Source organism: Scylla paramamosain, unplaced genomic scaffold (genome assembly GCF_035594125.1).
Source record: "Scylla paramamosain isolate STU-SP2022 unplaced genomic scaffold, ASM3559412v1 Contig99, whole genome shotgun sequence".
Classification (NCBI taxonomy): Eukaryota; Metazoa; Arthropoda; class Malacostraca; order Decapoda; family Portunidae; genus Scylla; species Scylla paramamosain.
Window position 1 is genome coordinate 150,001 of NW_026973764.1, and position 15,000 is coordinate 165,000.

Below are 15,000 nucleotides of genomic sequence, written 5' to 3' on the forward strand. Positions count from 1 at the left end.
CCAGTCCCAACAGGCGGACAACAGACAGGCTGTTCAAAGAGAGGTACCATCTCACCCCTCTGGATCAGGGAAACGGCATTGTAAAAACACCCAAGTGACACACACACACACACACACACACACACACACACACACACACACACACACACACACACACACACACACACACCTGTCCTTTATAAGTAAATGACAGACCGAGGATATTCAGTGTCGAAGAGGATGACACTCAACTGTCCCCCTCTTCTACACTGAACATCCTCCGTCTGTCCTTTACTTATAATCTGAACTGGACACTTCACATCTCCTCTCTAGCTAAAACAGCTTCTATGAAGTTAGGTGTTCTGAGATGTCTCCGCCAGTTTTTCTTACCCCTCCAGCTGCTAACTTAATTCTGTTTATCTTTTTTATAATTTAATTGATTGATTGTTTATTGCCCAGAGTAGCATTTTTTTTTTTTTTACAGAGAAGAAGCATTACATGATTAATGGGGCACTAGCCCGCTGAGCCGAGGCTCCCTAGCAGACAGAGAAGTGATATACATATAAATGCAACTTATATAGAGGGCAGGGCAACAATACAAATCATATAGAACAGTAGAAAAGAAATAATATTATTGCACCATTTTTTAGGAACTAATATCCTTAAGATAAGTTATGTTTGTAACAAGCTACATCATTCATGTGTAAAAAAAATACTAAAACTTTATTACAGATCCTAGTTTTGACTTAGACTATTAAATAGGAACTTTTTCATTTTACTTTTGAAAATATTGAAAAACCTTTTTTTTTCTTTTCTATCGTCAGGCAATACGTTCCATACTTTAGGAGCAACACAGTGTGTGGAAAAATGTATACAGACTAGTTCTTGCTTGTGGGCAAATCATATTATTACGATTTCCTCGGGTACCTTGGCTATGGTGGAATACATTAGACATTATGCTATTTGAATCATTTCCATTAACATTTTTATATATGGTCAGCGCTATGAAATATTTCTTTAAGAGGTCGAAAGTTAGTATATTTAAGTCATTAAACAGTAAGTCGGTGGAGTCGTATTTACTTTTAAAGACAATGGTTCTTGCTATTTTCCTTTGTGCTACAAAGACATCATTCACAACCGTAGGCCAAGTACAGCCCCAGATCAATGAACAGTTAATAAGGTATGGATAACATAATTAATGATATAAGCTGCGTAAGGCTTCACTTGTAACATTGTACCTAATTCTGAATAAAATTCCACAAGTTTTTGATAAGTTTGAGCACACCGACTGTATATGCTTTTTCCAGTTAAAATTTTCATCAATAATAACTCCTAAAAATTTTGTAGAAGAAACATGATTAAGCTCAGCCTCCATAGGAAACTGTTCCGAAATTACTGACAACAGAGCGTCTTTGAAACAATATGAAGTTAGTTTTATTAATGTTTACTGTTAATTTATTTGCGGTTACCCATTTGAATATGTTATGCAATTCTTGAGTTAATTTTACATTTAAGTTACACAAATCATTATCTGTTAGAAGAAGGCGTGTATCATCGAGAAATAGAACGTAACTAAGCATATCACTAACATTACATTAATTTTATCATTGATGTATATCAGAAATAATATAGGAGCTAATATAGAACCTTGTGGCACACCTTAATAATAGTTTTTTTTTTATATGACATATAATTGTTACAAAATACAGACTGTTTCCTACCTGACAGGTAACTAGCAAACAATTTTAGTGGTAATCCTCTAACTCCAATGTTTTCTAGCTTGTCTAATAATATGTTATGATCAATAGAGTGAAATGCTTTACTCAGATCAAGAAAACCCCTACTACATGGTTCTTTCTCTCCATATTCTTGTATATTTCACTTGTAAACTTCAGTATTGCTGTTTCTGTGGATTTACTTTTTGCGGAATCCAAACTGATTGCTTGAAAGCAGGTTGAAAGGTTCTATTAATGCAGTCAGTCTCTTTGCTATTGCTTTTTCAAGTATTTTGTACAATGTCCTTATCCGTCCATGTATGGAGTATGCTTCACGTGTCTGGGGGGGTTCCACTCATACTGCTCTTCTAGACAGGGTGGAATCAAAAGCTTTTCGTCTCATCAACTCCTCTTCTCTAACTGACTGTCTTCAGCCTCTCTCTCATCTCTGCAATGTTGCATCTCTAGCTGTCTTCTACCGCTATTTTCATGCTAACTGCTCTTCTGATCTTGCTAACTGCATGCCTCCCCTCCTCCCGCAGCCTCGCTGCACAAAACTTTCTTCTTTTTCTCACCCCTTATTCTGTCTACCTCTCTAATGCAAGAGTTAACTAGTATTCTCAATCATTCATCCCTTTCTCTGGTAAACTCTGGAGCTCCTTACTTGTTTTTGCATTTCCACCTTCCTATGAGCTGAATTCCTTCAAGAGGGAGGTTTCAAGACACTTCTCCACCAATTTTTTTTACTACCGCTTTGGACCATTTTTGGGGACTGGCATCTCAGTGGGCTTTTTTTTTTATTTGATTTTTGTTATCCTTGGCCAGTGTTCCTCCTACATAAAAAAAAAAAAAATCAAACACACACACACACACACACACACACACACACACACGCACACACACCGTGTTGTGTAGAGGTTAGCACGCTCGGCTAACAACCAAGAAGGCCCGGGTTCGAATCCCGGGCGCGCCGAGGCAAATGGGCGAACCTCTTAATGTGTAGCCCCTATTCACTTAGCAGCAAGTAGGTATGGGATGTAACCTGAGGGCCTGTAACCTCGCTGTTCTGGTGTGTGGTATGTCAGTGGTCTCAGTCCTACCCAAAAGATCTGCCACTATGAACTCTGAGCTCCTTCTATAGCGGAATGGCTGGCTGGGTGATCAGCAGACGACCATACGTGAATCACACACACACACACACACACACACAAATCAACATGGACAAACGCACACACACATACACAAAGACATGGACACACACACACACACACACACACACACACGTACAGAGGAGGAGGCAGTACACAGGAGGAGGCAGTAGGCACCTGCCGAAACGATAATTACTCCCAGTGAGGTGTGCAGCACTGTTCAGGGTGTGCTGTGAACTTATCACTAAGCCCAGCTGTGACCTCACTGAACGTTTCCCTTTGTGTCTCACAACACAAGGGGGCAGTCACAGCCTGCCCTCTAAAGACAACTCTCTTCCTCCACACAAAACTACAAGCACCTAATAACACACACACCCTTCACTCAAAATTTCAAAATTATCATGGTGACTCCTACACCAGCCTCGGAGTCCCCATCTGAGGAGGTGACCACAAATGTCCCCAGGTCGGACTGCCCTTCTGACAACGACCTTAAGTGTCTTGACACCCCCCCCTCAACTTTTTCTTCATTAACTTCTGCAACAATCGCGGTCTAAGATCTAATTTTCAATCTGTAGAACACCACCTCTCCTCTTCTAAACCTCATCTTCTTTTCATCACTGGAACTCAGGTGTCTGACACAATTGACAGTGGCCCCTTTTCTGTTCCCTCCTACTTTCTCTATCCTCATTTTCGATCCAAAGCTGGATGTAGCGTTAATGTGCGCAATGACTTAACCTGCTCTTGTGCTCACGCTCTTGAACCTTCCGAGTTTTCCACCATCTGGCTACGACTACAGAGTCACTCTCAAACTAAATTTGTTGATGCTGTATATCTCTGACCTAACTCCTCTGACTATAAGAAATTCTTTGACTACTTAACTTCCAAAGTGGAGCACATTCTGACCCTCTTCCCTTTTGCAGAGATCTCCATTCTTGGAGATTTCAATGTTCACCACCAGTTTTGGCTTTCCTCTCCCTTCACTGACCATCCTGGTGAACTAGCCTACAACTTTGCTATCCTCCATGACCTAGAGCAATTGGTGCAACACCCTACTTGTATTCCTGACCGTCTTGGAGATACACCCAACATTCTTGATCTTTTCTTGACCTCTAATCTTTCTGCTTATGCTGTCACCCTTTCTTCTCCATTGGGCTCCTCCGATCACAATTTCATATCTTCTTATCGCTCCAATCCCTCCTCAGGATCCCCATAAGCGGAGGTGCCGCTGGCGATTTGCTTCTGTTAGTTGGGGCGACCTGAAGAGGAATTTTGCTGATTTTCCTTGGAATGACTACTGCTTCCGTGTCGGAGACCCGTCTTTGTGTGCTGAGCGCATAACAAAGGTGATAGTGTCTGGCATGGAGGCATAAATTCCTCACTCTTTTCCTCGACCTTCCAAACCTTGGTTCACCAAAGCTTGTTCTCGTGCTATACATGATAGAGAGGTGGTTCATAAAAGGTACTTAAGCCTTTCATCACCAGAATCTCATGCACTTTATAACTTTGTATGGAACCATGCCAAGTCTGTTCTCCAACTAACTAAAAATTCCTTCATTAACAGAAAGTGTCAAAATCTTTCAAGATCTAACTCCCCTCGTGACTTCTGGCATGAAGCCAAAAATATCCCTAATAACTTTGCTTCTTCTTCTTTCCCTCCTTTATTTCAACCAGATGGCACCACTGTTATCACATCAATCTCTAAAGCTGAGCTCTTCCCTCAAACCTTTGCTAAAAACTCTACCTTGGACGATTCTGGACCTGCTCCTTCCTCTCCTCCACTTTCTGACTACTTTGTGCTACCTATTAAAATTCTTCGCAATGATGTTTTCCATACCCTTGCTAGCCTAACCCATCGGAAGGCTTATGGACCTAATGGGGTCCCTCCTATTGTTCTCCGAAACTGTGCATCCGTGCTTGCACCTTCCCTAGTCAAACTCTTTCATCTCTGTCTGTCAACATCTACCTTTCCTTCTTGCTGGAAGTTTGCCTACATTCAGCCTGTTCATAAAAATGGTGACCGTTCTAATCCCTCAAACTACCATCCTATTGCTTTAATTTCCTGTCTATCTAAATTTTTTTTTAATATATCCTCAACAGGAAGATTTTTAAACATCTGTTACTTCACAACCTTCTATCTGATAGCCAGTATGGGTTCCGTCAAGGCCACTCTACTGATGATCTTCTGGCTTTCCTTACTGAGTCTTTGTCATCATCCTCTTTTACAGATTTTGGTGAAACTTTTCCTGTTGCCTTGTACATATCAGAAGCTTTTGATAGAGTCTGGCACAATGCTTTGATTTCCAAACTACTCTCCTATGGCTTTTATCCTCTCTGTAACCTCATCCCAAGTTTCCTTTCTGACGGTTCTATTGCTGCTGTGGTAGACGGTTACTGTTATTCTCCTAAATCTATTAACAGTGGTGTTCCTCAGGGTTCTGTCCTGTCACCCACTCTCTTCTTATTATTCATTAGGGATCTAAACCAAACTTTTTGTCCTATCCACTCCTACGCTGATGATACATACCATCCTGCACTTTTCCATTGTCTTTTCATAGACGTCCAACCTTTCAGGAAGTAAACATTTCACTCAGGAAAGCCACAGAATGCCTGACATCTGATCTTTTTAAAATTTGTAATAGGGCCTGAGCAAACTTGGTATTGTTCAGTGCCTCAAAAACTCAATTCCTCCATCTATCAACTTGACACAACCTTCCAGACAACTATCTCCTCTTCTTCAATGACACTCAACTGCCCTCCTCTTCTACACTGAACATCCTCGGTCTGTCTTTTATTTATGATCTGAACTGGAAACTTCACATCTCATCTCTAGTTAAAACATCATCTATAAAATTAGGTGTTCTGAGACGTCTCCGCCAGTTTTTCTCCCCCACCCTCAGATGCTAACTCTGTACAAGGGCCTTATCCGTCCATGTATGGAGTATGCTTTACTTCTCTGAGGCAGAGCGTTCCACTCATACCGCACTTCTAGACAGGGTGGAATCAAAATTATTTCGTCTCATCAACTCCTCTCCTCTAACTGACTGTCTTCAGCCTCCCTCTCATCGCCGCAGTGTTGCATCTCTAGCTGTCTTCTTCCGCTTTTTTCATGCTAACTGCTCTTCTGATCTTGCTAACTGCATGCCTCCCCTTCTCCCACGGCCTCGCTGCACAAGACATTCTACTTTCTCTCACCCCTATTCTGTCCATCTCTCTAATGCAAGAGTTAACCAGTATTCTCAATCATTTATCCCTCTCTCTCTACTCCCTGCCTGCTTCTGTATTTCCACCTTCCTATGACTTAAATTCATTCAAGTGGGAGGTTTGAAGACACTTATCCTTCAATTTTTGTCTACCACTTTCTACCCTTTTCTGGGACTGGTACATCACTGGGCTTTTATTAATTTATTTATTTTTATGATTTTTATTGGATTTTTGTCGTTTTCGGCCAGTCTCCCAACTACATTAAAAAAAAAAAGTAACACACACACCACCTACCTTCCTTCACAAACGATGCAGCCCGCTAATATTTGAGGCTCTATTTTTAAATCAATACAAAAATTAAATTTCAAAACAGATGAAATATATTATCTAAAGACTTACAGGTGCGTGGGAGTAGGCTTAGGTGTTTGGGAACGGTGCAGCCTGCAGACACTGAGACACATGTACTGACCGAGGCCGAGCCAGTGACAACAACAAACCGGTTTGTTGTTGTTCGTCAGGCTAGAATCGGCACATGAACAAGACACGTTCAGTTAGTCACCACACCCCCGCACTCCACCACCCCCCACATCTCTCTCTCTCTCTCTCTCTCTCTCTCTCTCTCTCTCTCTCTCTCTCTCTCTCTCTCTCTCTCTCTCTCTCTCTCTCTCTCTCTCATGACACTGAATATCAGTAGATTTCTCGGTAGGTCTGATCGAAAATCCAATATATTTGACCTTATTTTCGAAATCATTCGGTATATCGGTAGATTCATCAAATATCCAGTAGATTTTCATGTTTATCGGTAGATTTGGCAACACTGGGCCTTGACTAACGGGCCGGGGAGGGAAGGACTTCGCTCCTACCCATCCCCTGCCTCTGCCACAGCCACGCCCATTGCCACACTCCTGCCACTTTCTCCGCCCATGCACATCATCTCGCCCACGCCCGTGCCATAACGGGGCTCGCTCAGAGCATCATCACCTATTCACATCTCCGCAACTAGTCTGTCTCTGTATTAATCTCTTAATCCCTTACACATTCTCTCTCTCTCTCTCTCTCTCTCTCTCTCTCTCTCTCTCTCTCTCTCTCTCTCTCTCTCTCTCTCTCTCTCTCTCTCTCTCTCTCTCTCTCTCTCTCTACTTACCCAAAACGGCTGTCAGCCTACAGCACACCTGCTTCCCTCATGTGACACCACACACACTCACATGAGAATGCTCTACGAAACTACGTGTATCAACTCTTTCAACCTACTGCTTGAGTCACTGCATAACAGGAAAACTCTTTATGTGTGTGTGTGTGTGTGTGTGTGTGTGTGTGTGTGTGTGTGTGTGTGTGTGTGTGTGTGTGTGTGTGTGTGTGTGTGTGTGTGTGTGTGTGTGTGTGTGTGTGTGTGTGTGTGTGTGTGTGTGTGTGTGTGTGTGTGTGTGTGTGTGTGTGTGTGTGTGTGTGTGTGTGTGTGTGTGTGTGTGTGTGTGTGTGTGTGTGTGTGTGTGTGTGTTGTAAGGTATAATAAAGATAATAAATATGGAAAACATTATTAAATATATAGTGAACAGACAAATAAGAATAAAAGATGCAATGAGAGAGAGAGAGAGAGAGAGAGAGAGAGAGAGAGAGAGAGAGAGAGAGAGAGAGAGAGAGAGAGAGAGAGAGAGAGAGAGAGAGAGAGAGAGAGAGAGAGAGAGAGAGAGGATGTGGTGGAAGTTGCCAGCGATATACTCATAACCATAACCTGAAAAGAATGAAATCTTTGGGTCCTTGCACTGCTGAATTAGAATGACAAGGAGGGGAAGGAGGAGGAAGCTCAGGCAAAACTGCAGAGATGGAGGCGATTTTTTTTTACTTGCACTGAAATTCTGTTCACACACACACACACACACACACACACACACACACACACACACACACACACACACACACACACACACACACACACACAAGCGCGCGCGTTATTTCCGGACATAACATCTCTCTTTATTTTTCGTTAAATTTTTTTTTAGTTTTTTCATTCAATAAGCAAATGTTAGCTGCCCTTCATTAACAGAAAACCAAGAAAGGTAACAGAAAAGGAGGAGGAACTACACACTACACTGGATCACACCACACCATAATGCACCAAACCACACTGTACCATATCACACTACACCACATTGTACCACACCACACCACAACACCACATCACTCTGTACCACACTATATCACGCAACACCACACCACTCTCCACCACACTTATCTACACCACACTGCCTCACACCACTCCATGCCCTTCCACAACACACCACACCACAATGCACCACACCACACAACACTGCTTCACTCTGCACCACACAACACTGTATCACACCACGCCATACCACACTGCATCACAGCACACCACAATGCACCACACTGCACCACACCACACCACACTGCGTCACACCACACCACATTCCATCACACTACACCATCCCACACCACACCAAATCACACTTTACCACACCACACTGCACTGCAGCACACTACACTTCACCAACACACCACACCAGACCACACCACACCACACCACACAACACAACACCACACCACACCACACTGTGTCACGCCACATCACATCACACTACAGTACACCACGCCTCACCACATCACACCACACCACACCACACTGCACAACATCACACAACACCACAATGTACTGCACAAACCACACCACACTGAGACGTCTCCGCTAGTTTTTCTCACCTCCCCAGCTGTTGACTGTACAAGGGCCTTATCCGTCCATGTATGGAGTATGCTTCACATGTCTGCGGGGGCTCCACTCATACCGCTTTTTTAGACAGGGTGAAATCAAAACCTTTTCGTCTCATCAACTTCTCTCCTCAACTAACTTTCTTCAGCCTCTCTGTCATCGCCGCAATGTTGCATCTCTAGCTGTCTTATACCGCTATTTTCATGCTAACTGCTCTTCTGTTGTTCATGCTAACTGCATGCCTCCCCTCCTTCCGCGGCCTCGCTGCACAAGACTTTCTTCTTTCTCTCACCCTTATTCTGTCCACCTCTCTAATGCAAGAGTTAACCAGTATTCTCAATCATTCATCCCTTTCTCTGGTAGACTGAAACTCCCTGCCTGCTTCTGTATTTCCACCTTCCTATGACTTGAATTCCTTCAAGAGGGAGGTTTCAAGACACTTATCCTTCAATTTTTTTTACTAAGACTTCGGACCCTATTCGGTAACTGGCATCTTAGTGAGCTTTTTTTTTTTTTTTAAATTTTTGTTACCCTTAGCCAGTGTCTCTACTACATAAAAAAAAAAAAAAAAATCACCACGTCACCAAACACTATACCACACACTAGTCAGCCAGCAGCAGTGTAGAGGATTACACAGGCCAACAACCACATCACACTGCACACCACACATCAGCCAGTCACCCAGCAGCAGTGTACAGGATAACACAAGCCAACAAGTGCATCACACACCACACTACACTGCACACCACACACCAGCCAGTCACCCAGCAGCAACACTGTTTGGGATTACAAAGGCCAACAAGCACATCACACTGCACACCACACACCAGCCAGTCACCCAGCAGCAACACTGTTTGGGATTACACAGGCCAACAACCACATCACACTGCACACCACACACCAGCCAGTCACCCAGCAGCAGTGTACAGGATAACACAAGCCAACAAGTACATCACACACCACATCACACTGCACACCACACACCAGCCAGTCACCCAGCAGCAGTGTACAGGATAACACAAGCCAACAAGTGCATCACACACCACACTACACTGCACACCACACACCAGCCAGTCACCCAGCAGCAGTGTACAGGATAACACAAGCCAACAAGTACATCACACACCACATCACACTGCACACCACACACCAGCCAGTCACCCAGCAGCAGTGTACAGGATAACACAAGCCAACAAGTGCATCACACACCACACTACACTGCACACCACACACCAGCCAGTCACCCAGCAGCAGTGTACAGGATAACACAAGCCAACAAGTGCATCACACACCACACTACACTGCACACCACACACCAGCCAGTCACCCAGCAGCAGTGTACAGGATAACACAAGCCAACAAGTGCATCACACACCACACTACACTGCACACCACACACCAGCCAGTCACCCAGCACCAGTGTACAGGATAACACAAGCCAACAAGTGCATCACACACCACACTACACTGCACACCACATACCAGCCAGTCACCCAGCAGCAACACTGTTTGGGATTACACAGGCCAACAAGCACATCACACACCACATCAACAGCCACCAATAGTGGATGGGATTACAGAGTCCAGCAAGCACAGCACACACCACACTGTCGTGGTCCAAGATACTGTATGGATATGGTACATAAAAGCTACTGGAAAACTCACAAACATTTTCATATTTTAATTGGTAACTACTAATTATTTACATCTCTTACAAGTCAAAATTTCCCACTGGCATTCATCCTCAATTCGTTTAAAGTTACTTGGTATCACTTTATGTCTTTTCAACATATTCATTGATCAACGCAATCAGCATGCACGAACAAAGACAATACCAGGTTCATAAACACAACTAATATTCAATCAGCACAATTAATGTTCAGTTAGATAAACACACGTGACATCTTCCTTCACTGGTGAACTAGCCTTCAGCTTTGCTATCCTCCACGACCTAGAGCAATTGGTGCAACACCCTACTCATATTCCTGACCGTCTTGGAGATACGCCCAACATTCTTGACCTTTTCCTGACCTCTAATCCTTCTGCTTATGCTGTTACCCTCTCTTCTCCATTGGACTCTTCCAATCACAATTTCATATCTTCTTCCTATCACTCCAATCTCTCCTCAGCATCCCCCTAAGCGGAGGTGCCACTGGCGTTTTGCCTCTGCTAGTTGGGGGGGATCTGAGGAGGTATTTTGTTGATTTTCCTTGGAATGACTACTGCTTCCATGACAGAGACCCGTCTTTGTGTGCTGAGCGCATAACAGAGGTGATAGTGTCTGGCACGGAGGTGTACATTCTTCATTCTTTTTCTCCACCTAATCCTTCCAAACCTTGGTTTAATGCAGCTTGTTCTCGTGCTATACATGATAGAAAGGTGGCCCACAAAAGGTACTTTAGCCTTCCATCACCAGAATCTCATGCACTTTATATTTCTGCTTGGAACCATGCCAAGTCTGTTCTCCAACTAGCCAAACACTCCTTCATTAATAGAAAGTGTCAAAATCTTTCAAGATTTAACTCCCTCGTGACTTCTGGCACCTAGCCAAAATTGTCTCCAGGGCTTGTTCCTAACTCTCCTCCACCCTCTGACTATTTCATGCTACCTATTGAAAATTCTACACAATGATGTTTTCCATGCCCTCGCTGGCCTAAACCCTCGGAAGGCTTATGGACCTGAAGGAATCCCTCCTATTGTTCCATGCTTACACCTTGCCTAGTCAAACTTTTTCAACTCTGTCTGTCAACATCAACCATTCCTTTTTGCTGGAAGTTTGCCTGCATTCAGCCTGTTTCTAACAATGGTGATTGTTTTAATCCTTCAAACTACCGTCCTATTGCTTTAATTTCCTGTTCGTCTAAAGTTTTTTAATCTATCCTCAACAGGAAGATTCTTAAACATCTATCACTTCACAACCTTCTATCTAATCACCACTATTGGTTCCATTAAGGCCGCTCTACTGGTGATCTTCTGGCTTTCCTTTCTGAGTCTTGGTCATCCTCTTTGAGAGATTTTGGTGAAACTTTGGCTGTTGCCTTGGATGTATCTGGCAGTAGACACCTGCCGAAACGATAATTACTCCCAGTGAGGTCTAAAGCACTGTTCAGGGGGTGCTGTGAACTTATCATTAAACCCAGCTGTGACCTCACTGAACGTTTCCCTTTGTGTCTCACAACACAAGGGGGTAGTCACAGCCTGCCCTCTAAAGACAACTCTCTTCCTCCACACAAAACTACAAGCACCTAATAACACACACACCCTTCACTCAAAAAAAATTTAAAATCATGGCGACTCCTACACCAGCCTCGGAGTCCCCATCTGGGGAGGGGACCATAAATGTCCCCAGGTCGGACTGCCTTTCCGTCGACGACCCTAAGTGTCTTGACACCCCCCTCAACTTTTTCTTCATTAACTTCTGCAACATTCGCGGTCTAAGATCTAATTTTCAATCTGTAGAACACCACCTCTCCTCTTCTAAACCTCATCTTCTTTTCCTCACTGAAACTCAGGTGTCTGAGGCAACTGACAGTAGCCCCTTTTCTGTTCCCTCCTACTTTCTCTATCCTCATTTTCGATCCAAAGCTGGATGCTGCGTTTATGTGCGCAATGACTTAACCTGCTCTCGTGCCCACGCTCTTGAATCTTCCGAGTTTTCCACCATCTGGCTACGTCTACAGAGTCATTCTCATACTAAATTTATCTGTGCTGTATACCTCTCTCCTAACTCCTCTGACTATAAGAAATTCTTTGACTACTTAACTTCCAAAGTGGAGCACATTCTGACCCTCTTCCCTTTTGCAGAGATCTCCATTCTTGGAGACTTCAATGTTCACCACCAGCTTTGGCTTTCCTCTCCCTTCACTGACCATCCCGGTGAACTAGCCTACAACTTTGCTATCCTCCATGACCTAGAGCAATTGGTGCAACACCCTACTCGTATTCCTGACCGTCTTGGAGATACGCCCAACATTCTTGACCTTTTCCTGACCTCCAATCCTTCTGCTTATGCTGTCACCCTTTCTTCTCCGTTGGGCTCCTCCGATCACAATCTCATATCTTTATCTTGTCCTATCACTCCAATCCCTCCTCAGGATCCCCCTAAGCGAAGGTGCCTCTGGCGTTTTGCCTCTGCTAGTTGGGGGGACCTGAGGAGGTATTTTGCTGATTTTCCTTGGAATGACTACTGCTTCCGTGTCAGAGACCCGTCTTTGTGTGCTGAGCACATAACAGAGGTGATAGTGTCTGGCATGGAGGCGTACATTCCTCACTCTTTTTCTCGTCCTAAACCTTCTAAACCTTGGTTTAACACAGCTTGTTCTCGTGCTATACATGATAGAGAGGTGGCCCACAAAAGGTACTTAAGCCTTCCTTCACCAGAATCTCATGCACTTTATATTTCTGCCCGGAACCATGCCAAGTCTGTTCTCCAACTAGCCAAAAACTCCTTCATTAACAGAAAATGTCAAAACCTTTCAAGATCTAACTCCCCTCGTGATTTCTGGCATCTAGCCAAAAATATCTCCAATAACTTTGCTTCTTCTTCTTTCCCTCCTCTACTTCAACCAGATGGCACCACTGCTATCACATCTATTTCTAAAGCTGAACTCTTTGCTCAAACCTTTGCTAAAAACTCTACCTTGGACGATTCTGGGCTTGTTCCTCCCTCTCCTCCACCCTCTGACTACTTCATGCCTCGTATTAAAATTCTTCGTAATGATGTTTTCCATGCCCTCGCTGGCCTAAACCCTCAGAAGGCTTATGGACCTGATGGGGTCCCTCCTATTGTTCTCCGAAACTGTGCCTCCGTGCTTGCACCTTGCCTAGTCAAACTCTTTCAGCTCTGTCTGTCAACATCTACCTTTCCTTCTTGCTGGAAGTTTGCCTACATTCAACCTGTTCCTAAAAAGGGTGACCGCTCTAATCCCTCAAACTACCGTCCTATTGCTTTAATTTCCTGCTTATCTAAAGTTTTTGAATCTATCCTCAACAGGAAGATTCTTAAACATCTATCACTTCACAACCTTCTATCTGATCGCCAGTATGGGTTCCGTCAAGGCCGCTCTACTGGTGATCTTCTGGCTTTCCTTACTGAGTCTTGGTCATCCTCTTTTAGAGACTTTGGTGAAACTTTTGCTGTTGCCTTGGACATATCAAAAGCCTTTGATAGAGTCTGGCACAAAGCTTTGATTTCCAAACTACCCTCCTACGGTTTCTATCCTTCTCTCTGTAACTTCATCTCAAGTTTCCTTTCTGACCGTTCTATTGCTGCTGTGGTAGACGGTCACTGTTCTTCTCCTAAATCTATTAACAGTGGTGTTCCTCAGGGTTCTGTCCTGTCACCCACTCTCTTCTTATTATTCATTAATGATCTTCTAAACCAAACTTCTTGTCCTATCCACTCCTATGCTGATGATACCACCCTGCACTTTTCCACGTCTTCTCATAGACGTCCAACCCTTCAGGAGGTAAACATATCACGCAGGGAAGCCACAGAACGCCTGACTTCTGATCTTTCTAAAATTTCTGATTGGGGCAGAGCAAACTTGGTATTGTTCAATGCCTCAAAAACTCAATTCCTCCATCTATCAACTCGACACAATCTTCCAGACAACTACTCCCTCTTCTTCAATGACACTCAACTATCCCCCTCTTCTACACTGAACATCCTTGGTCTGTCCTTTACTTATAATCTGAACTGGAAACTTCACATCTCATCTCTAGCTAAAACAGCTTCTATGAAGTTAGGTGTTCTGAGACGTCTCCGCCAGTTTTTCTCACCCCCCCAGCTGCTAACTCTGTACAAGGGCCTTATCCGTCCATGTATGGAGTATGCTTCACATGTCTGGGGGGGTTCCACTCATACTGCTGTTCTAGACAGGGTGGAATCAAAAGCTTTTCGTCTCATCAACTCCTCTCCTCTAACTGACTGTCTTCAGCCTCTCTCTCACCGCCGCAATGTTGCATCTCTAGCTGTCTTCTACCGCTATTTTCATGCTAACTGCTCTTCTGATCTTGCTAACTGCATGCCTCCCCTCCTTCCGCGGCCTCGCTGCACAAGACTTTCATCTTTCTCTCACTCCTATTCTGTCCACCTCTCTAACGCAAGAGTTAACCAGTATTCTCAATCATTCATCCCTTTCTCTGGTAAACTCTGGAATTCCTTGCCTGCTTCTGTATTTCCACCTTCCTATGACTTGAATTCCTTCAAGAGGGAGGTTTCAAGACACTT

The 15,000-nt window shown here is 43.9% G+C and overlaps 1 protein-coding gene across 1 annotated transcript in view; it reads right to left on the minus strand.

The window, feature by feature from the left end:
- Positions 1-15,000, minus strand: part of LOC135099037 (serine/threonine-protein phosphatase 6 regulatory ankyrin repeat subunit C-like) — a 48,582-nt gene that overhangs the window by 32,507 nt on the left and 1,075 nt on the right. The gene's annotated exons all lie outside the window — the stretch shown is intronic.